Source organism: Pelmatolapia mariae, linkage group LG23 (assembly GCF_036321145.2).
Source record: "Pelmatolapia mariae isolate MD_Pm_ZW linkage group LG23, Pm_UMD_F_2, whole genome shotgun sequence".
NCBI classification, from domain to species: Eukaryota; Metazoa; Chordata; class Actinopteri; order Cichliformes; family Cichlidae; genus Pelmatolapia; species Pelmatolapia mariae.
In genome coordinates this window covers 44,057,350-44,080,129 of record NC_086246.1, presented here as the reverse complement: position 1 = coordinate 44,080,129, position 22,780 = coordinate 44,057,350, and the positions used below count along the sequence as shown (strand labels likewise).

Genomic DNA, 22,780 nt, shown 5'->3' with positions numbered 1-22,780 from the left:
CTGGAACCCTCACGTTAACTTTTGTCGAGTGGAAAAAAGTTAGTGTTTATCCTCCAGCTTCACTATTTATATTATGCTAACATAGCTGTGTCGCTAGTGATAACGTAGCATATCATTATAGACCAGCTAGTCCAACTTCAGTAACCCTACAGAAGTCACTGCTGTTTAGTTTTTTTGTCTTCATTTATGTTGGAAGTGATAGCAGAGCTGTACGTTTTAATTCTTTCAAAAATCTCTCAGTCAGAACATGGTATATCATGTTTAGGTGGACACTAGCGAGCTAACTTCCTGCTAACTTCTAACTCCGTTAAATTTAATAAATTCAGTTTTCATGGATGGCTGGATGTTAAACTTAATTGTTACACCTGGTAAAGCAGCAACGCTGATCATTTTATTAAAGATGAAATAATTTAGACAGTTTTTAACTCTCAGTGATGCCACAGTGTTCGTTTGACTTTGGGACCTGAAGCAGACAGAGTTTTGGACCCAGATTACTCCGCGAGGCTCCTGACTACGGTAGCTGTAATGCTCCGACAATCCACCAAGCGGTGCGGCTTCGTAGCTTACGAAAGTCGTACTGAAACATTTTTATGCACCACATAAAATCGGTTCGAGGTCAGTAAACACAACCAGAATTCATACATAAGGCGCACTGGATTATAAGGCGCACTGTCGATTTTTGAGAAAATTAAAGGATTTTAAGTGCGCCTTATAGTCCGAAAAATATGGTACATACAAATGTTTCCACAGATTAATGCAGAGAAATATTTTATGGTGATGAAGTCAGCATGTTGCATGTGGACCTGCATGTCAAAAAAAAGCTGACCAGTTGACCCAGCCTCTCTTTGTGAGGGAAGTTTGGATGGAAACTCTTGATCTGAACTGGAATCTATAACCTGTGCTTCAAATCCCTGCTCTGTGCCTGTAATGATGTTGAATATTAGAGTTAAAAAAGGCATATTTCTGTATGAAAATGAATAGTCTCTTTAGTGTAGACAAAGACACATGTTCCTGCCTTATTTCCTTTACATACTCTTGTCATATGGTTGCAGTAGGAGTATAGGAGCAAGTGCCGATAATAGGAAGTAAGAGCCATAGGCTGATGGAAAAGTTAATTAGAGGCCAGGACAGTCATCTCCACCTTCTGACCCATTTCCACCCCTCCCATCATCTCCATCTGCATCTGTCATTCACATTCCCACGACTGCTAATGAGCGTATTCTGAGGCATACATTATGTCTGCAGCTGTACCTTTTTCCCGGTTTAGTGCAGCTCATCTGTTTTTTTTTTCTCCATCAGAAAGAGCGAGCTATTCGTTCCCACCATGTCTCCAATTAGAATCCCCTCAATTCATGTTTCTATCATTTCTCCCTCTTCTCTCTATCCTCTTGTTTCTCTCATCTGCCGGTGTTGGAAGCAGGTTGTAAAACAGCGTGCCTTATCCAAATGGAGACGAGCCCTGCGGTCACCGTAGTTTTGTTACTGAGGCAGAGTCACATTATTCTCTTTAGTCTGCTTGTGTGTACGCTTATGTGTGTATATGTGTGTTTTGAGGCTGTGCGTGACATTAGCCTCGCAGTCACAGGTAATGATCTCATATCCCCGTTGGTGACTGGAGGCACACAAGGAGAATTATATACACACACACACACTGTGAAAGGGAAAGATGTGGAAAAGAGATTGGTATTGTAATGGTACTCTAATGGGTTACCTGACAAGTGCTTTTTCGTAATGTTATATCCCTCTCTCCCCCCTTCCTTTTTTCTCCCTCGCTCTCTTCTACAGGTGCATTTTCCCTCTTTGAGGAGCAGTGATATGGACACCAGGTGTGGTGACGCTAAGGTATGCATTCACTTCTGAGAGCACACACACTTGTGTGCTTTTAACACGTTATGAGAGGCGCTGCCCTCTCATCTTATTTGTTCAGTTCTACCTTTTATTCAGAAAGTTGACCAAAAATGTGACACTTTGAGAGAACGCTATGTACTGTGTAATACACTTTAGTGTCTGTGTGAATACAATACCCTGTGTGAAGCACTCAAATATCCTCAGTGAATGACAAAGTATGTCAGATGCACATACCATGTCTTGTTTACAGTTCTTTGTTTTGCATTTTGCTGCAAAGCTTATATTTGTTACCCTTTGTTATTGATTATGGAATTTTCAATTTACTGCTAACAGTAGAGTAAACTCATACTAAATGCTATAGACAAATTAGTACCCAAATAAAGAATCAGACATCCATGGATGTTGTTGTCTGGACTAAATGTGGTCAGCCACTCACAGTCTTTAAAAAGATGCCCCTTTGCTTTTAAATGTGGCAGTAAATGGAAAGGTGAAGAGTTTTGACAGAGACCTAAACAGAACTATAATTTTAACCATAAATTCATGCTTACACACAGTAATTTTCCATTGATTATAGGTCTGAAAGATGCCTAAATGGTACTAAGCTTTCAGAAATGGGTTAAACATTGTTTCAAAACTGAAATTTTAATATGTGTACAGAACTAGTTGTTGTTTCTTATTTTGTTTGGTTGTGAATTGTTGTGATCTGATATCCACAGGCAGCTTATCTTTTTTTCAAATATGAAAAGTACATGTAAGTATTGTTCCCAAATGCTTAGGTGGAACAGTGGTGAACTGGTAAGCAGTGTGTCATATGACATACTTGATGCCACATGGAGAAAAATCAGCCAAAGACATGGCGAAGAAATCATGTATTTAAGAACAACGTTCCATCATTTCCCATTTTTATCTCAACTTCAGTGGAATATCTTTCAATACTTAAACCAAAAAATTTTGTTAATCAAACAATTTCTGATACATGAAACTGCAAATAAACACAGCACAGTGAAGGTGGTCCCCATCCTAAAACATTCCCCTCCCTCAGTACTCCACACATGCAGAGGAGTTCAACCTGGATAGTCAGCCAGCAAAATTTTCCCCCTTGTTAATGCATGGCTTTTCAATCTTTGGCGATGATGCTGTATTTAATGTGATCCACTGACGGTTTCTTGTAAACCTAGTTTTTCATCAAGCTTTTAATCAGATGCTTAATTGTTTACAAATGTGCTACAAGTCAGAATTTATCTATTGTCATTATTACTTAAGCACGATAATTCAAAGAACAGACACAGTTTGACATCTTCAAGAAAAGAATTCATGAAAAATAATCAAAGATAGATAAATTGCATCTGTTTTTTACATATTATTTTGGAGTTTAAAAAAATTGGAAGCGTAAAAATTAATAAGAAGAAGCAAAGCATAGAAGTTTTGAAATTAGACAGGTTTTCACATGCTGTACCACACATAGGAATGTCTTTTTCTAAATATCTTTTCAGTGTCCTGCAAAAATGTTTCAATTCCTTTCACGTTTTTAACCAAATCTTAATTTTGTTTAGATGTCTGGACTCTTTTCAAGGAGCTGTTGCTGGGTTGGTGGTGGCAAATTCCCAAAGGTCTGCCTCTGCAAAAAAAAAAAAGAAAAAAGAAAAAGGAAAAATGAATGACCCAAGAAAACCCAGAGGAAGGGAAGAAAAAGTGTCATGAAGGCACCTTTTGCAAAAAATCTGAGCCTGCTTTTGAAAAATCAGTTCTGGATGCTAACATTACACTTTATACTGACCCAGGTTATTTAGCTGGTGCCAATTTGAATATAGTTTCAATCAGACAAATTATACTTGCTGTTAGATTTAACATTTCTTTAGCTTTGAATCCACCTGCTATCGGATTAGATTATGTTTTTTTTTTTTTCTCTTCTCGCAGCCTCTCACTCCCCTCAGACACACAATGATGCCCTTATATTCCTGGCTCTCAATTTTTCTATTTATACCCACTGAGATGAGCAATGAGCCCCAGGCATCCCTCACTCACTAACCAAAGTACACGTTGACTCACACTGGCACAGAAACACAATTTCTCCCTGAAACACAAGTATACACGTGTTTTGAGTTAAAGTTGAGGTGGAGGGTACAGAGTTTCATCAGCTGTGTATCTGGCCATATCTACTAAAGTAATGCAGTTAGCAATAGTGTGTAGCCTCAGAAAACACAGAGGACTGGAGTTCCTGCTGTGTCCTTGCTTTCAGCATTGTGCTTCACAGCATCAAAAGGAAAAGGCATTCTGAAAACCAATACCATTTTCTATTCTGCAATTTTTTAAACCTGCCTAGGTTTGTAAACATGAAAATGCTATAAAAGAGACAAGGCAGTCTTGGCAGAGCCATCAAGAGACATAATCCTGGAACAACTTTGTGACAGTAATGAAAACACATCCCAAAGCACAATATTTGTATTTTTTTTTTTAATTCAACAGTGTAAGCAAATTTTATATTAATCTATAAAGTCACTTGACATTTTTTCTGAATCTGACACACAGAAAATAGTGAGAAAGACACTGTGAGGTTAATACCAGTGCTATAAAGGAAACCTGTTCTGAAGTGTGTGTCTAGTAATTAACTCCAGCAATCAAAAAGCAATTAGCAGCAAACCATTAACCTGTTGTTTTTTTGTGACCTCAACTAAAAGGTGTGTTTATCACATTAAATACATCCCTTCATGCCTACATCTGCACATGTCCAGACATACTGGACAAGCTATCAAGCACAGAGGGAAGCAAAGAAAGCTTGAGTACTACTGTGTAACTGAACCAGTAAAAATGAATGAAGACAACATCCATGAGACTCAGCCTATTCTGCATTATTTACAATATTGAGCATGCACTAAAACTGTTGTCAGCTTGACTATCCAAACTTCACCTGTTATAATAGGATACTCACTAACAAGTGAGTATTTTAACTCTTCAGTACAGCTTGAGGTTGCAATATGCCAATATAATGGTATAAAAACTGATGATTTTTTTTTTACATATATTTGCTCATTGTCAGTATTTAAAAAAGCATCAAAAATGTAAAAACCATAAATTAGTATTTTATATTTATCAGAAACTGCATTAAAAACACAATATCTATAAATGTGCTTTTGTTTTTGTGTGTATATTAAAAATATTTGAGATAGCAGACACCAGTAGACACATTGCCAGTATATGAGAATGTCTGACTAGCAGGTGCTTAATATGTTTGCTCCATATTCAGTTAGAAATCAAATAAAAGGCTTTTTCTTGAATAATTTTCATGAACACAAATAAATAGAAAAATAAATCAGAGCTGCAAAACAGTCTACAAAACTGATGGAAATTAAAGCTTCACTGACAACTTAATTCATGGACATGCTGGTAATGTTATCACCACTGCGCCTGTCACTTAAAATCCTGTTAATCTTTTCCTGCTAATAACCTTCTTTAATTACTTTCCAGGCCCAAATTATGTTCCTATTATGATACATATATACATTCATATAATATTTAAGCATGGGGTTTGTGTATTTCTATGCTTGTTTTCTCATTTTTTGAAAACTCTAATGCAGGGGTGTCAAACATTAGGCCCAGGGGCCAAAATCGGCCTGCGAAAGACTCCAATCTGGCCCACTTAACAGCTTTAGAATATATGAAGTACATATATTTTTAACTTTTAACTGTCTTTTCACATGTTTTGCAGCTGTTCCTATTGATAAAGCCCCCCACCACCACCACCACAAGTAAAACTGGTGAATTGGTATCAATCCATAACATAACATTAGTATCACAGATATAAACTAATCTGAAAACCTGGTTTTGTTAGGATGCCTGGGTCGTTGACCCAGAGGTTTTTGAGTTTATTATATGATTTATCATTTCTGGGTTTCTTTGAGTTTTGTCTTTTGGTTTATGTCTCGGTGTGATCCTTAGTTGCTGTCTCCCCTGTCTGCTGTATCCCCACGTCCTGTCAGTGTCTGTGTCTGCCCTGGTCCCACGTCTCTGTTCCCTCTGGTGTAGTGCCTGCATGTGAGTCTGTGTCTTTTGTTCGGTCTGTGTTATGTGCTTCCTGTTTTACTTTGAAGGTCTCTGTCTTATCTTAGTGTGTTCAGTTTACGCTTCCTTGTCTCGTCAGTTCTGATTTGCCCCAGCTGTGTTAACCTGACAGGTTTAGGGTGTCTAGACTGAAAGTAAAGTGAGTTTAGGATGGTGGTAGGGCTCACAGCTGTTATTATAGAGGGATGGGATACCCTTTCCCCCCCCCCTCGTTCAAGGTAGCTAGAGGGCATCTATGTGTGTAGATTCCCATGTCTGCATATGCAAATGTTTTAATGAAACATGATGAAATATGATGGAACCTTTCAGAGGCAGAAGCCCTCAAAGTTACACATCCTGATAAAAGCATAAATGTGTGACATTTCTGCCTCACATTGTTGTGTTTAACCCCCTGCAGGTTGGTGCACATGCACAGACGCGCTCACACAAACCAAATCATCCCAAGTCAACTACTCGAGTCAACCTTGTTCTGTTGTGGAGAGTGCATGAGAATACATACGAGCCACTCACCCAGCTTTGAGGTCACTGCCCCAAGTGCTCAGATTACCACAGGCACCACCGGTCACTTCACCTTCCACTTCTTGTCAAGCTCCTCTCTCAACCACTCTAGGGGGCATTTCCCATTTTGATACTCTGCACAGATGTTCGTGTATACTATACCAGCCACTTTATTATAGCGTTCCATGTATGCCTTGCCTACTAGCATCGTGCACCTTGCTGTTATGTGCTGAATTATCTTAAGGGTATCTTTGCACCGCCTGCACCTGGGGTCTTGCTTGGTGTGGTAGACCCCAGCCTCTGTTGATCTCATGCTCAGAGCTTGTTTCTATGCTGCCATGATTAGTGCCTCTGCGCTGTTTTTCGGTCCTACCAACCATTAGTAGGATATTTCTATAACAGTCAATATATATATTCCTTTCTGATCTATTTTCCATCTCAAAAAGCCATCTCTCCTCATCTCCACATGCTCTTTTCCTCCCTTCACATCTGTCAGGTGTTTGATATCCTGATACATCTGAGTTATTGAAGAGTGGCATGCTTTGATAGCTGCAGTTGAACTGTGATATTTCATCTTCAGAAGGGGGTCCAGTGTCATATCTCCATGCCATCAACCTCTGCTATCCCTCTATCCCTCTCACTTTTTAGTTCCTTCTTTCTGACACACACACTCGCGCGCACACAACTCTGGATGTGTGGCGAAATACAGGAGAGAGTTGATGAGATAGGTCATTGTATCCTTGTGTGTACGTTTGGCTCATCACTTAATCTTGTTTTGTTGAGACCCATCTTGTGTAGATGGGTCTCTCAAATTCACCTCCAGACATATTGACGCCTTGTCAGAGGAGACTGTGTCATTCATAGGTGTCAAGTGATTGTAACAGTTTTATTGTATAGTCATGTGACCACAACCCGTTCTCACTCCTAAATCGTAACATTTTACGCTAGGTGACAAATCGTCAACATATTACGTTTTCGGGCACCCAAGGCGTTCCTACGTCACGACATCGGAAAACTGCGGACACATGAGAACCGTTTGGACTCAATCTACACATCTTCGCTTTTTCCCTTAAAATCGCTTTAGAAAACACTATTTCACCTCATTAAAGTGCTGGTTAAGGTTAGGAATAAGGTTATGGTTAGGTTTAGCGATAAGGTTAGGTTTAGGCTTAGGTATACGGTTATGGTTAGGTTTAGGCATAAGGTTATGGTTAGGTTTAGGGATAAGGTTAGGTTTAGGCGTAGGGATACGGTTATGGTTAAGGTTAGGAATAAGGTTATGGTTAGGCATAAGGTTATGGTTAAGGTTAGGCATAAGGTTATGGTTAGGCTTAGTGATAAGGTTAAGTTTAGGGCTGCAGTACAGGGCTGGAAACCGCCGCGTACCATAACAACGTGGAAGGTCACCTTTCGCGTTCCTCAGGAACGCCGCAGCACGTGACAAAACGTCGGGATGTTACGCCTCGGGAGTGAGAACGGGCTCGTGACCACAGTGGGCATATTTGATTGCAGTATAGAGGTACAAGACTTCGAACACATGGCTACAATTGGCTCTTTAACAAGTGAAACAACTTGTGTTCAGCAGACGCACAAATAATAATGACTCATCTCCTTTTCTGTTGGGTTGGGTTATTCCATCTCGATGGTAGTGCATCTATAACTGACACCACTGACATCACATCTCTGTTGAGTTGTGATAAGATATGATTTGACCTTCTATGCAGAAATTTCCCCAGTCACAGCTTATGTTTAACCCTGAATCTGAATTATAGCAGGTCAACATGTTAGAGGCCTCAAGGTTCTACCCAAGCTTTTGCTGAACTGACTGTCCATAGTACCACTGTACTGTGTAGCGTTTACATCAGTTCAGCTCTGCAGAACTATGCTCAGGCAATTAGAGAGCTGCTTTTGTTGCCTTTAACGAGTTTGACCAGTTTTGCTGATAATATGCACAAATTTCCATTCTTTCTGCGCTTCATTTTTTTCTTTCCCCCTTTTTTTTTTGCTCTCTGTCCCTATTTTTCTTTTTTCCTCTCCTATCTCTTTCTTTGTCCCCTTGCTGAATATGTGTGAATATCGAGAAATCCTAATCCTCTGAAATAAATATTCTTTTTGAACAGTACACTGGAGCTGACTGTCAGATCATATCCATCTGGACATTCCCATGGATTACCCTAAAAGAGTTGTATGTGTCCACGGGAATGAGTGGGTATGTGTGTGTGCGTGAGTGTGTGACAGGTGTTAGTAGAAGGTGAGAAAGCTATCTACTGATTTAGCAACATCCAGTGCTTGGCTGTAGCAGGGTACACTACAAGTCAAATGAATTTAGAATACAAAATATGAGTCAAAGTTACAATCTAAATATCTAGTAATTAACAGACTGGTACATTCTTCAATCAACAGAGTACATGAAGTTATTACTTTTTAAAGTCTGCTGTCATCATAAAGAATACTTATAGTTTAGTTGAATGTAGGTCTAATTATCTGTTGCTACTGCACCTACTTATACTGCCTACTAGTGACATGCAGTGACTTTTGCAAGCTGAAAGAAATACTGTTCCCCAACTGTTTTACAAAATATACTGTACCAGATTAAAAAAATTGTGTTGCCTGTCTTTTGTTCTTTTATATAAGCTGTGATTAGTTTGAAAGGTGAAGCCAATTAGGAGGTACCTTAAACCTGTATTCTATTCAATGGCCAGCAGTAACCTTTTGATATTTTTATTTTAAGATGAATTTTTGTAAGGCCGCAAAGTTTAAAACGAAATTTTCTGTGGAACTATAAATTCAGTTTAATTCTTATCTGGTCTGCTGGTTTTTATGGGAACCTGGTGCTACGTAAACGCTAATCAAAACATCGCCATTAGATAAACTCTTTTTTGGCATCAGTGTAGTACAAATTTCAAAGTGTTAAATATGTTGTTCACTTTGAGCAATCTGACTCAATACATTAAAGATAGCATTTAAATGAATATATTCTGTAATATGTACTGAAAAACATTTTAAAGTAACACTCCCAGCACTTCCCACATGAGGAATTATCTGTTCAACCAAGCTGAGACAGATGGACAGAGACTGAGAGCAGAGAAAGGTAAGCGAGAGAAGAGATACTGAGGGAGGATGATACGGCAAAACGGGCAGAGATACTGAAGTGTGGGAAGGAGATAGAGAAGAGGGCTCTGCATAGATAGAGAGAGCTGACTACAGTTAGCACAGGGAGCGAAAGGATGATGTTAGGAGAGAGTGGTGAGGCACTGCATGAGGTTATATGATGGGGTGAAAAGTTTAGGGAGAAATGTGAGGTGGAGAAGGAGTATTTATTATTCAAATGAGGTTTAGAAGCACAGGAGTAGATTTATGAACAATATAAATATGTCCCTGTGAACTTCATGAGAGCTACTAACATTTTACCCTTTTTATAACTACAAAGCTTGCACGATATTGAGTCACTCAGCATCACATTGTCACTCCTGGTCAAATGTCAGTATCTCTTGGCTTGAAGATCTAACCAGTAATGATAGAAAGAACATGAAGGATTGATAGTAATGAGACAAAAAATAAACGACAAAACCCCCCCCAAAAACTCCCCGAAATCAAAACACAGGGCGTCGCGTTCATGGGGATGTGTTACTTGAGGTTTCTGTGAGATGATGAAATACGATTGACATCCCTTTTAGAAGCTAAAACTTGCACAGTGGCTATAAAAAAACAACTGTGGATGGTGATAACATTTATATTTCATGGCAATAGCCAAAAATAGAATCCAAGTATTCTACCAGGAATATGCATTTTAATATATCCATGTTTTTTTCTTCTTTTAGGAGACTCTTCTGTTACCATCATATCTGTACCTTTGTTCTGGCCTAATTTAGATTATTAATGCTAGTCTCTGCTAGTCTCACACTAGTCTGAACACATCTTAAGTAATGGCTGTAGTTATAATTTGAGAGTAATCCAGTTGTTCTTTGTTGATCTAACAGATAAAGCAGTCCTCTGTATTTCTTCACTTTCTCACACAGATTCAAAAATATTAGAATATATTTTTCTTTATCTGAGGAGACCATTAATCTGCGTGTTTTGAAGAAAACTTTGAAATAATCCAAAAGGATATAGAATTTATTGCACTTAAATAAATATATGTGTTAGTATATGTGTAAATCTATGTGTAGGCATTGGTGGGGTATATATCTCTTTCCAAAGGAACAGTGATATTAAGAACTAAGGGAAGAAGAGTGAAGAAGCTAAATTGTTATTCTAAGCAAAAAGGACTTTTTCTGCATCTGATCCTGGCCAGACTGAAGTTTTCTAAGGGGTATGCGTCTGGGTGAAAAAACACTTTGTGAAAACTGGACCAGTTCTATCCGAAGCACAGTCAAGCAAACCAGAAGTTACCCACAATATCATGTGTATAAGCCTTTTGCAGAGATAGAAAAGCACATTTGAAAGTCCTGTAAAGAGAAGACTACCCAGTAATGATTTCCTGGGATAAGCAGCAGTCGCTAAAGTCCTTCTCAGGAGGTGAAACAAAGGCCAAACCCTATTTAACTGTTCTAGTGACAGTAGATAATTGGAAAAGTTTGTTAATGAATTGGAACAGAAGGGTACAGCAGCGGAAGGCTTTCTTTACAGAGATTAACAGGAGAAACAATGATGCTGCAAGATACACTATGTGGGAAAAATATTGGTCCACACCTTTTAATCTTTGAATTGAGGTGCTTTCATTCCAATGGCCACAGATGTATAAAATTAAGCACCTAGCCATGCAGTCTGCTCTGACAACTATAGTGACTGGGTTGTTCAAAAGAGCTTATTGAATCTGAATGTGGTACTGTAAGAGGATGTCACTGTTGCACGTCTTCCCTTCCAGATATTCCTCGAGTGGCTGTAAGTGGTATCATAGCAAAGTGGAATTGTTTAGGAACCACAGCAACTCAACCACAAAGTGATAGAATATATAAAATTACAGAGGAGGGCTGCTGACTGCTGAGGCACACGATGCGTAAAAGTCGCCAACACTTTGATAACTTTTGAGTTCCAAAACTCTTATAGTGTTAACATCAACACAGAAATTGGGCACCGTGAGCTTCGTGGCATGGGTGTCCATGTCTAAGCATGCTGTTGGAAACATTCACCTTCTCTGGGTGGATTACATTCTGAGTGAGTGAATGCTCTGCCATTTGCTTTGTTTCTATGTGATGTAGGTTCATACTTATGCTGAGTATCATGGAATTTGCAGTCCCCTGATCATTCTCTGAACTGGGTTACTTTGATAAAAGCTAGCATTATTTGTATTGCAAGAATGTTTTCGAAACATGGCAAAATCATGCTACGCATAACGTATGAAGTGGCAAAAACTAATGCTAAGATGTTCTGAAATTAATTTGTCTGGAAAAAATACTTTTAGACCTTTTTGTTTATTCCTAAGTAGTATTGTTTAACATATTCCACACTATGCTTGTGTCATACTCTTACATTAAAATAAAGACCTCTATCTTTGTTTGAACACGGAAGAGATTTTAGGTGGAGGAGTACCGAGTGTCTTCCAGTGTTTGCAGAGATCAGAGAAATCGTGTCCGTGCTGAAGCTCCTAAACTCCCCACAGAAGCGCAACACATTTGAGAGTAGGGGATGATGATTTAAGGCCAGAGACTGGGGGAGAAAGAGAGAAGATGAGGTGCAGGAATAAAAAAGTAAAAGGGAAGGATTAAATGAGGACAGGCTGCACAAGATTAAGGCTTATGGGAGACTGGAGGAAAATCATGCAACTGAAAAATATGATTCAGTCAGCTCAGTATAGTTGCATCACTCTTATAATTACATTTTTTTTGTCAGTCTTATACTAATTAATCAACAACATTAAGGAAGATGTATTTTCTGTCTTTAGGACACTTTCTTTCATTTCTTCAAAACTTTGAACTTGAACTTGAAAACTTTAAGTGTGTGCTCCCACTCTCTGAGCAGGAAGGTTAGACACCATGGTGAATCTGCCAAGTGCATGACTCAGAAATGATTTGGGCTGCATGACTTAACTGTGGGTGGTTAACCAATCAATAGTCTGTGCTGAATGACTGGGTGATGACTGGCTGGTGCATTCATGTTTCGGTGAGTGGGTTTTGTATGCCAGCAATACTTGGTGTGCAGAAAAAGAGTTGATGTGTGATGATGGTGAATTTTGGACAGTACAGTCATCTTAAAACTTGCCTCTAAGCTACATCCAGTGCTGTCTGTCCCAACAGCGATGCAGCCTCTCCATTCACAAGGACTTTGTTTCCACGTGTCTTCATTTTAAACCTAAATCCACCAGTAAGCTCCTCCTCCACACTCATCCACTTTTTTCTTTCTTTTTTTGTGGTCATTATAGTTCTGTAATAGACACTTTTAAATCCTTCACCATCACCCAGTGCTTCTCTTTTTCTCCTCTTCACTCCTACCTCCCATCTCCCCTTACTCCTTGAAAGCTGGAAATCAGGACAGTTCAGCAGCGGAGGGGTTAAGATGAACCCAGCCTTGTGATTGGCTGCAGGCCGGCGGTCTGAACCAGCCTACAGATAGAGGTAACCAGGCAACCTCAGAGAGAGAGAGAGAGGGAGAGGAGAGAAGAGAGGGCATAGGACCGAGGAGCGGAGAAAAAAAAGCGCTGAAAGAAGCCTGGCATAGTTTTGTAAGGATTGTGGGAAAAGATGTAACGAAGCTCGCACGCGCTCTCTCCGGCATGGAAAACTGGATTACTCTCCCTGCTGAAACACACTGTGGATGTCTGAATAAACCAGGAGGGGATTCACGGGAATGAATGGAGACTAAAGCCTTTTCTGAAAATGGGAACTAACTGTGCTCTTTTTCACAGTAGTGCAAAGGTAAGTGCGTCAATGCAAACAGCCCGAATGGAAATGAACAGAACAAGTGGCAAATTTCGTCCTGTGCGTAAGGTCCTGCCAGCGTGTACTTTTTAGATCGCTGTGTGATAGTTGAATGTGATCAGAAGCCTGTGGATTCTGTGTGCTCTGCCACTGACACTGCAATGAATTATCTATTGCTGCTGCTGCTGGTGCATCGGGATTTTAGCGCATGTATGTATGTGTATGTGTGTGCTTGTGCGTGGATTGAGGCTTGTGGGGGGAGTGACCCTCTCAGAGAAATAGTAGAGGGAGGCTGTGTGTGTGCTGTAAGGCGGGAGGGAAGACAGCGGTTTGGTGCATTTGGCGTGTGTAGTTTTACGGGGCGTCCCCACACTCGGAGATTCCGCAACAGATTTACGCGCTTAACGACTATAAAGTGTCGAAACCATAAGTTTTATTCCTTTCTCTCACACGTGTTTCCTGCCCCACTGGGGCAAAATTTGACATAGGAGTGCCCTGACTTTATAGTTACCGTATTATACTTTGTGGGATTTTTCTTGAAGATAGCTTTTTTACATGTCTTTTGTGACCTTTGACTTTATTTTAAATAAACAAGTTTATAAAAAAAACTTTTTAATTCTCTTTTATGTATGGAGGTCTTCTGATGTTTCTGATGTATTGGCGTTTGTCCACGTTTTAGAGGGCTGTCTCACAATAGGAGGGGTATAAAATGTACTGAAACGCAAAACATGATGAGATTCTGTTGATGAAGTGAAAGTGTAGAAATCTATTCAATGGTGTGTGAGCTACAGATGGTCCTCAATAACTAGGTTTTGGTTGATAGGGTAAGAGAGAGGGCGACAGGTCCAGGGGAGGAGAGTTGAATGGGCAACCCGGTCAGGTTGCTTTGGGGGGGGGCAGGATCCGGTGCAGCTAAAAGCCGCATTAATCATGAAGCCGTGGCGCTCTGCAGACCCTCACTCTCTTCTCTCTCCCTGTCTGGCGCACAAGCTGCATCAGCTTTATATACATCGTAGTGTATTGCTTAGATGTAGCTCGTGTAACTGGTTTATGCCATTGTGAATACTTATTTTATACCCATGTTTCAGATTATATTTTTCTTGCGATACAGTCATTAGGGATATGGTAAAATCAGTGCGTCATGGTTGGTCCAAGCCAAGCACATCTCCGTGTATATGTGTTTACCCAACAACTGCTCTTTTATTGTCAGGTGCTGTCAGTTTATTTGAGTATTTTGAATTTATGGTGCTCTGCTGTACTGCATTTCAGATGGAAACACTTCACCTATTATGCCACTCCTGATACCTGTTGTTAGTTCTACAGTACTCACAGATAAAATGCCCACACCAGACCAGTGCCAATTTTTAAATAAAACTTGCGACATGCTACTTTTAGCTCTAAACGTTTGAGTGACAGACTATTTTACTGAAGTTACTCGATTTGAGTAAAGGATTTGGATACTTTTTCCTCTTCTGCCAAACAGACCTCCTACTTCTGCCTGTATAGACCCAGCTGGCGACTCCAGGTTGTCATAGAAACCCTCAGAGTATTGTGAGGAAACTCAAAGAAAACACTGTTGAAGGCTCTCTTTCTTCCTCTTTCAATTCTCAGCTCCGTCTGTCCCATGTACAGCCTCCCTTTTGCCTATTCTCAGTCACTTTTCAGAACCCAGGCTGCCTCCTGCAATTTTAGTTCTTGTGTGTACTCGATAACGGTAGACAACGCTCCTGAATGAATGTTGGACTAAATCTTAAAGAGAAAAGGGTTCTCTAAGTTTATGTAGTCTTGAAGTCATGAAATCTTTGGAAGCTGGAGCTTACTGTTCTGTTCCTAAAGCGTCTCACTGCCTTTGTAAAAGCTGGCTTGTAGCTGATTTTGTATCTCAGTTGGAAAACCTTCTTTTCACCCCATTGTTTTGTGATCTACAGAAACTCTAGCGACACCATGTAAATCACTGCATAAAATCACAAACTGTCGGAAAATAAAGCACCATCTAAAAAGGATTGCAATGAGCTCAAGGTCTTGCTTTAACTGTGCATCGTGTGAAGTTTAAATGGTATGACTGCTATCACAGAGAAATGTTGAGGCCTTTGTGTAGACCTGGCTGTTTGCTGATCACTGAGCTTTAGTTCAAGTACAACTTATTTTACTTTTAGCTGCAGGTGTGTAGACCACAAAGTTTTTGTGTTGGCCAAAAAATAATACATAGTGAGGTATTTTTTAATTAGTTGTGTTTCACATTATTATTCTGAAGCACCATCATGAGAGGTGAAAGGAGTAAAGGTAATATAGCATACAGTATGTTAGTCCATTTGTTCTTTGTAATGAACAGAGTTTGACTTATAATTCACATTGTTGCCTTTTTTGCCGAGGCACCCCAGTGACACTTGTTGCTATGGATACAATTCAACATCACAATAAAGTGACAGCCTATTCAAGTTACCTGCTGGATGTGACAGAGGCTGTGTGTGTCTCAGTGGCATTTCGTTAAATTAGCTGTGGCGAAAACAATGAGCTGGCAGCTGCAGTGGAATTATACTTGTGCATGCAGATAACTAACATTCATCAAGTTCCCTGCCTTCATTATTTTCTTTTCCTGTTTGACCTGGAAACTTGAGGGGAGTGTCTTTTTACCCCCCAGCTTTATATCTTATGTCACAACACAAAATAATTCCCAATTCTATATTGTATTTAGGACTAGTTCATACTCAGGTTTAGTTACTCTTGGGTCTATTTTGAACCAGTATGTTTAAAAAGGGACAGTTTCATTAGAATTTAAGATTGTGTAGTAGTAATGTACTACTGCATGTACTAGTTTGGTCTGCTTCCTAGGCAGATATCCCAAAAACAAATATATTATTCAGTTCAAAGGTGAAATTGTGTAAATGAAATTTGTGTTTGACCTTTCCCAAAGTAATGCTAGCTTTTACACACAGCTCTTCTTCACGTCTTTTTGTCTATTGCCAAAGCAAACAGTTTTCCTTTGATAGCTTTTTGACTCTCTAAAACACCCCAGATGGGACTTGAAGCCACAGTCTCTCTCTTAGGAAGCCACTGCCTTGCAATTAATGCATTACGGTCACTGGAGCTTTTCCACCTGTAGAACTGTAAATTAAGTCAAGTCCATCAGAGTATCTCAGTGCAGAAAGCCAGGTTTGATTTCCTTACGCTATGAGCTTCTAATATTATGTTTGAAAGAACTTTAACACAAACTCCTCCCTTTTTCTTAGATTTAAACTGCTGTCAAAGGTATAATCTTAAATAAAATAAAACCCTGCTCATTCTTATATTTACTCTTCTGTGGTATATTAAACAGGTGGCAACATGTTAAGTAAGGGTATTTTTTCAGTAGGGCTTCCACTGTTTCACATGGAGGGAGGGGGGAGAATTGAGTGGCTCTTGGCTGGGTGCCCTTCTCATTGATCCATTTTCTGCATGTGTGTGTGTGTGTGTGCGTGATCTCAGTCTCATATAATTGGCATTGAGAATATCTTTACAGCCCACTGGGACTCTATGTGTACGTATGTACCCTATTTCTTGCCATTTATTAACTATGAAGAAAACTGAGAGTGTGTTTGTGTCTGGCAAATCAATATCCACGCAGACAAACACATTTTTAAGCCGTATGTGCACAAAGCTGTCATTACCACCAATCATGACTACCTTTTGAACGCAAACAACCACACTAAAGCACATTACACGCATGCACACCCCCACAGAGGGCCTGTGAGTGAGCAGGGCAGTCCATCCAGAGGTTCAGATCAAGCTGCCAACTAATCTGCCTCTGCAGTCTGTAATCTTCTTAAAACACTCGCAATCTGTCCACAGCACTGGGATTAGCATCTGCAGAGACAACAATGCACTTTCACTGTCCTTATATTTGACCACAAAAAGACTGCTTTATGGGTTTGGCATCCTCTGCTTTGCTCTGAAATGGGATCAGTAGGAAAAAAGAATGCTGTATGTTATTTCCGCTTTTTACTTGTATGGGTTGGACCGTACCTGTTACAGGTCAGTTGGGATAATGCATATCTGTAGGCTTAGAGGTTTTTTCATACCAATAGCTTGCTGTGGGGAAACAAAGACACATTTTCTTTGTAAAACTGACCTGTTTTAAAGTGCACAAGGAAAGTTTGTAGTCCAGGATGAACCACAGAGGACTCACTCCTACAGACCAACAAAACATATTCTGCTTTAAAAAAAACCTGAACAACCATGCTATTAACCTTTTTTGGTGAATCTGATCAAGTCCTTTTTAACCCTTCTTTATCATTACTTTATCCTTTCTTAATCTGTTTTTGATTTTGCATCCCTGCCCTGTTCAGGGTCTACCCTATCTCTCAGTCTGTATTTCATTCTTTCTCCTTCCCTCTCTCTCCCTCCATCATTCTCTTTCTGTAGCATAGCTTCAGGGATCCTCTTGTTTCAGATAAGATGCTGATTATGGAACTAAGGCTCTTGAGTTCCTCTTTTTTTTCCCTGCTCACATTCACATCAACATTAGCATTTCTCAGCATCATTATCACTTTGAATCCCCCCCCCCCCCCCGATTTACACATCGGTCTTCCTTTTCTTTTTCCAGCGAGTGCCACTTTGGGGTAAAATCACAAAGGTGTTCACTTTGTTAATGAGTTTTAACAGCAAACAAAAGCACTTTATAGGAGGCATTTTCAGGAGGTGAAGACACACATACATATGGGGGCGCGGGCACACACACAGACTGAAGTCACAGCACATTAACACTTCAATTAATTCAGCGCCTTACATTCTAATTTCCACAGAAGTCAAGATCCCTGACCACCCCCTTCCCTCAAACCACACACACACACACACACACACACACACACACACACACACACACACACACACACACACACACACACACACACACACACACACACACACACAGCAGTGATGTACGGTGCTCTATGTCATGCCTCAGCAGACCCCAGCAGTATTACATGCTCCTTATGACATTTTAGGTGCTGGAGAGAGCACAACAAACAAAGCATCGCAAATTACATTTTAATTTGCGATGCTTTGCCTTTTATTCAGGCATATACAAAGGAGCAGAGATGCCTCGTTTTGTACAATATTCTTTATTCAAAGAATACAATAGATAATGAATGCGTCTATGGTGTGAAGGGAGCATGGGAGTGGGCCCTTAGATTTGCTGAGGGGGGTTGCAAGTGACTCTTCCCTGTGGATCGGCTCCACTGACTTCCACACTCACTGGGAGACTGCAACAAAGTTAGAGAAAGAAATAGACAAAGACAGGAGTGGAAAGATGTTTACCTCAGAGGATTGCCTCTTTGTATTTCTCCTCCTATTTCTTTCTCTCTTTTCCCCTCTCATGATTTCTCTCCATCTGCGCTTTTCTGTTGCTGCTCACTAATGAATTTTTAACCGTCCCATGATTCTCCCCTTTGTCTCTCTCTTACTGTTGGTGTTTGTAAAGATTAGGCGTAATTCAATATCCATCATCATACACCGTCTCCTCCATGAAATTCACAGTGATGTTTCATAGCATGTTTACTTACTAAAGCAGGAAGCTGTGTAGCAGTCATGTAAAGGTGCTATATCCTGTCTGACCCTGTCTTTTTCTGAAAGACAAAGTGCTAGTAACCTAATTAAATTCCTCGTAGGACATGTTAGGATTGCTTTGCGTGCTAAACATCTGTTCCAAGTAGATGAAATGGGAGGTAGAGTCTGGCATCTGTGCCTAGGACAGAAGAGTTGTTTCTGGGCTGGAACCATAGCACTGGCTGCTTCCCTGGAGCACCTGGTGCCTGGCTCATATAGTGCTTGTTGGGCTTAGAGGAGAGGGTGGGTGCCCAGATGCTCCTGCGTTCAGCCTGCAGAGCTAAAACTGAAGTATGCTGCCACACTAGCATACACTCATTTGTGCCACACATGCACCTCCTGCTTCAGCTCATGGAGCTCAGCACTTCAGCTTCACAAAAACACATTTGTAAACACAGAATGGAGTCTTATCTAGTTTCATGGGTCATGAAATCTGCTCAACCCATAAACCAGGTTCAGTTTCACTTCAGGTGGAGGCATAAAAATGATCAAAATTGGATTTGGATTTTGCATACAGTATTAATTTCACAGCAGGAAAACTGCTCCAGTGTTTTTTTTATGTCTTTTTCTCACTTATGTGTTGTACTTATAGCCAATCTTTTACAAAAATAGTTTCAGTTCGTAGATACTACTCAATAGGAAAACTCATGATAACAGACAAAATGTTTATTCATGAAAAAAAATTAACTGAAGCATCAAAGAAAGAAGCTCAGAGGAGGTTAAGGTGAAGCTTACTAGTGTAAATGATTCTGCAGAGCTGTGAGTGGTCATTTAACTGCAGAGCTTTAACGGTTTATCCTCTGTGCTGACTCATCAACAACTTGTACATCTAAGAACAAACAGACTTGTAGAAAATGTGGATATTCACTGCTAGAGATGGACCGATCCGATATTACGTATCGGTATCGGTCCGATACTGACCTAAATTACTGGATCGGATATCGGCGAGAAATTAAAAAATGTAATCCGATCCATTAAATATCAAAAAAGCACCTCACAAAACTTGTGACACGACGTAACTCGGCTTGTAACCGTAGCACGTCGAAGCAGTGTGCTCACGTGATAGAGCGGCTGTGTTTATTTGTAGCCTCGCTAGCAATCCAGCATTTCATCTCCGAGGAAGTTATCCCAGAGAGAAGTAAAGCAAGTGTGTAAGTTCATCTCTGAATGTTTGTAAAGCGTACCTACGTTAAGCTTAACAACCGATATATGGAGCCTCTTCTCTCTCCCTCTCTTGCTGCTACTTCAATCGTGAAACTGCTTAATGATCAGCTGATCGGCTTTTCTGTCGGGAGTCCGTCTCTCTTCTTTGTTTTTGGCCCACTTTGCACCAGAAAGAGGAAACCAGCGGCTGAACAACAGCAGCACGTTTAACCTTGATAAGCTGTTGTTAGAATTAATTTAATATTACTTTCTAGACCAGGATCGTTTTCTACATAGCTGACGGCTGGTAACTGTGCAGGGGCGGATCTAGCAAAGTTTAGCCAGGGGGGCCGATAGGGCATTAACAGGGAAAAGGGGGCACAAAGACATACTTATCTTTCTTATTCTCATTTAAAATATCTAGCTTTTAATAAATAATTATCTGAATCTTACACCCAAAGTTTTAATCTGATGTAAAATGTATAGAAGTCCATTACTGTATATAGTAACTGTTAAGTCTAATATACTCTAGTAAGCTATAGTACTTTTTCCTTTGGGAAAGTACCATCTGTGCAGTCTGCAATTCTGTAGAAGAAAGATGTTGAATATATTTAATTATTCTTGAAAAATAATTTATTTCTGTGCATTTTTTTCACACTGCATCAAATTAAAGTTGATTACGTCGATTAAGCATCATGAGGTGGAGGGTGGGTGGTTCCCTTTTTTTTTTTTTTGCTGGGAGTTTGCAACCCTATTAGTTAGGTTGCTTAATATTTCTGCTAAGTACTTTTTAAAATACCAGAATAGTAAGGATGGAGTAGGTTTAAGTTTATTAGATTGATCAGTATTGCTGAACTATGAAATATTTTGGGTGCAGTGTATTTTTTACATACAGGTATAACAGAATAGCTTTAGTGTTGTTGTTTATTTAAACTTGAGTATGAACTTATACAAAATGCAGCAAGATATTAAAAAAAACAGTTTTATTGATTAAAAAACACACTATATCGGATTAATATCGGTATCGGCAGATATCCAAATTTATGATATCGGTATCGGTATCGGACATAAAAAAGTGGTATCGTGCCATCTCTATTCACTGCTATCGGTTACTTTTTCATTTTGTAATGAAAAAAAGTTGTTTGAGGGGTTTGCAATGTTGACAATGTGTACAAAAATAAAATTAAGTCTTACAACCTTAGGTTAATTGCAAATGTAGACTGAAAATGTTGCAAAATGCAGTTATGGGATATTTTGCAGGATTTGCCTTCGTGCTCTCGGGTGGTTTCTCTAAAAGCTAGTTCTGCCTCTTTTATGTCAGTTGAACAGAGGGAATGGATGGATGGAAAGGTAGGGAGTGAAATATGTCAAAATGTGACTTAAAAATCAAACCCTTTCATGTATGAATTATGACAACCTCAATCTTCATTTTTTCTTAAATATTTTTATTCATCTCTATGCATGAAAAAAAGATTTTTGAACTTCATTTTTCAACCATGTATTTTTCAAAGAGTTTTTTTTTACATGTCTACTTAAGCGGACAACACTGGCTGACCAGTGGGTGACAGGGTATGGAGTGACACATCAGTGTCCAATGTAGTGGTTTATGTGCAAGTATACCATCAACACTGACACAAATACAAGAAAACAGCCTTTAAATAGCTGTCCACTGTAGTGACCACTATGACTGAAAGGGTTAATAACTGTCTGTAAGATGTAAAATGCTTATTTTTGTAACATTGACTATATACATTTAACAAAATGTGGCCTATTTTGAGACAGACTGTTAGATTAAGCTAACTGGGAGCCTCACGGGAGAGTGAACTTGTAGAAAGATTTTATAATCAGCTGTCTCTTATACTCACTGCCACATTCAGAGCAGATCAGACCATGCAGTGGCTGATTTCTATCAGAGGCCTGCTCTTTAACATCTATTAATTAGATTTGATTTAAATGTGCGGCTTTTTTCTTTTTTTTAGAAATATTTTTGCCTTGATTCCTGAGCACGCATGCACCAGTTCCAAAACTGAACCCACTAAGCCCCCACTTCACCATTACAAATCCCAATTTAATCCATGCATGCTGCTTTTCTTTTTGCTCATCAACCAGGCACACGCACATACACACACACACACACGCACAGAGTGGGGGGCGAAACCAGAGTATAACTAAAGAAGTAGGGTAAATTTAAATACAATACTGCTGTCAGTAGAGGGTATATTGTGCCAATAATGATCGCAAAGAATCACTGCATGTTTTATGCTGCTTTTTCTTGTGTTGATCTTTGCATACTACTGTAGTTCATTATAATGACTTGAACTGAAATAGGGCATCATGAGACAGAATCATAGCGTGTGGCTACTCTTAGGCCTTTAAGGTTTGCCACGTCATTAGATTGTCTTGGTGGCTTCAAATTTTGGAGATTTGCAGCATGCATATCACTGAGCCTGTAAAAGGCAGTTTGTATTTTATTGCAAAAAGAAAGTGGAGCTCGATAATGTAGAAGTCTTTTATTTTTTTGAGATATCACACTTGGCACCACCCACGGACGCTAACCCAGTGGTGCTAATTAATCAGTTCTTCTTTGCCGCTCAGTCAGAATTTCTTCAGTTTAAATGTAAATCCAAATAGATAAAATGTTCCAGAAAGATGGAAAAAAAATTGAGCAGTCATGTAAAAATAATAAGTGGAAATCTTTATTTTAGACAGATTATATACATAGACAAGCAAACATTTCATCTGATCAAACAAATGATGTTTAAAAATAGACATTTTGAATTGATTTGAATTAT

At 39.5% G+C, this 22,780-nt stretch overlaps 1 protein-coding gene across 5 annotated transcripts in view; it reads left to right on the top strand.

Moving 5' to 3' along the window:
• The window catches only part of dab1a (DAB adaptor protein 1a), a 215,840-nt gene that overhangs the window by 119,677 nt on the left and 73,383 nt on the right, over window positions 1-22,780 (top strand). For 4 of the 5 annotated variants that reach the window (XM_063465826.1, XM_063465827.1, XM_063465825.1 and 1 more), the window contains exon 1: window positions 13,001-13,259. The gene's annotated coding sequence lies outside the window, so the exon portion shown is untranslated. Of the gene's footprint in view, window positions 1-1,785; window positions 1,843-13,000; window positions 13,260-22,780 lie in introns of those variants that run through there. The other variant, XM_063465823.1, reaches the window with a different exon arrangement.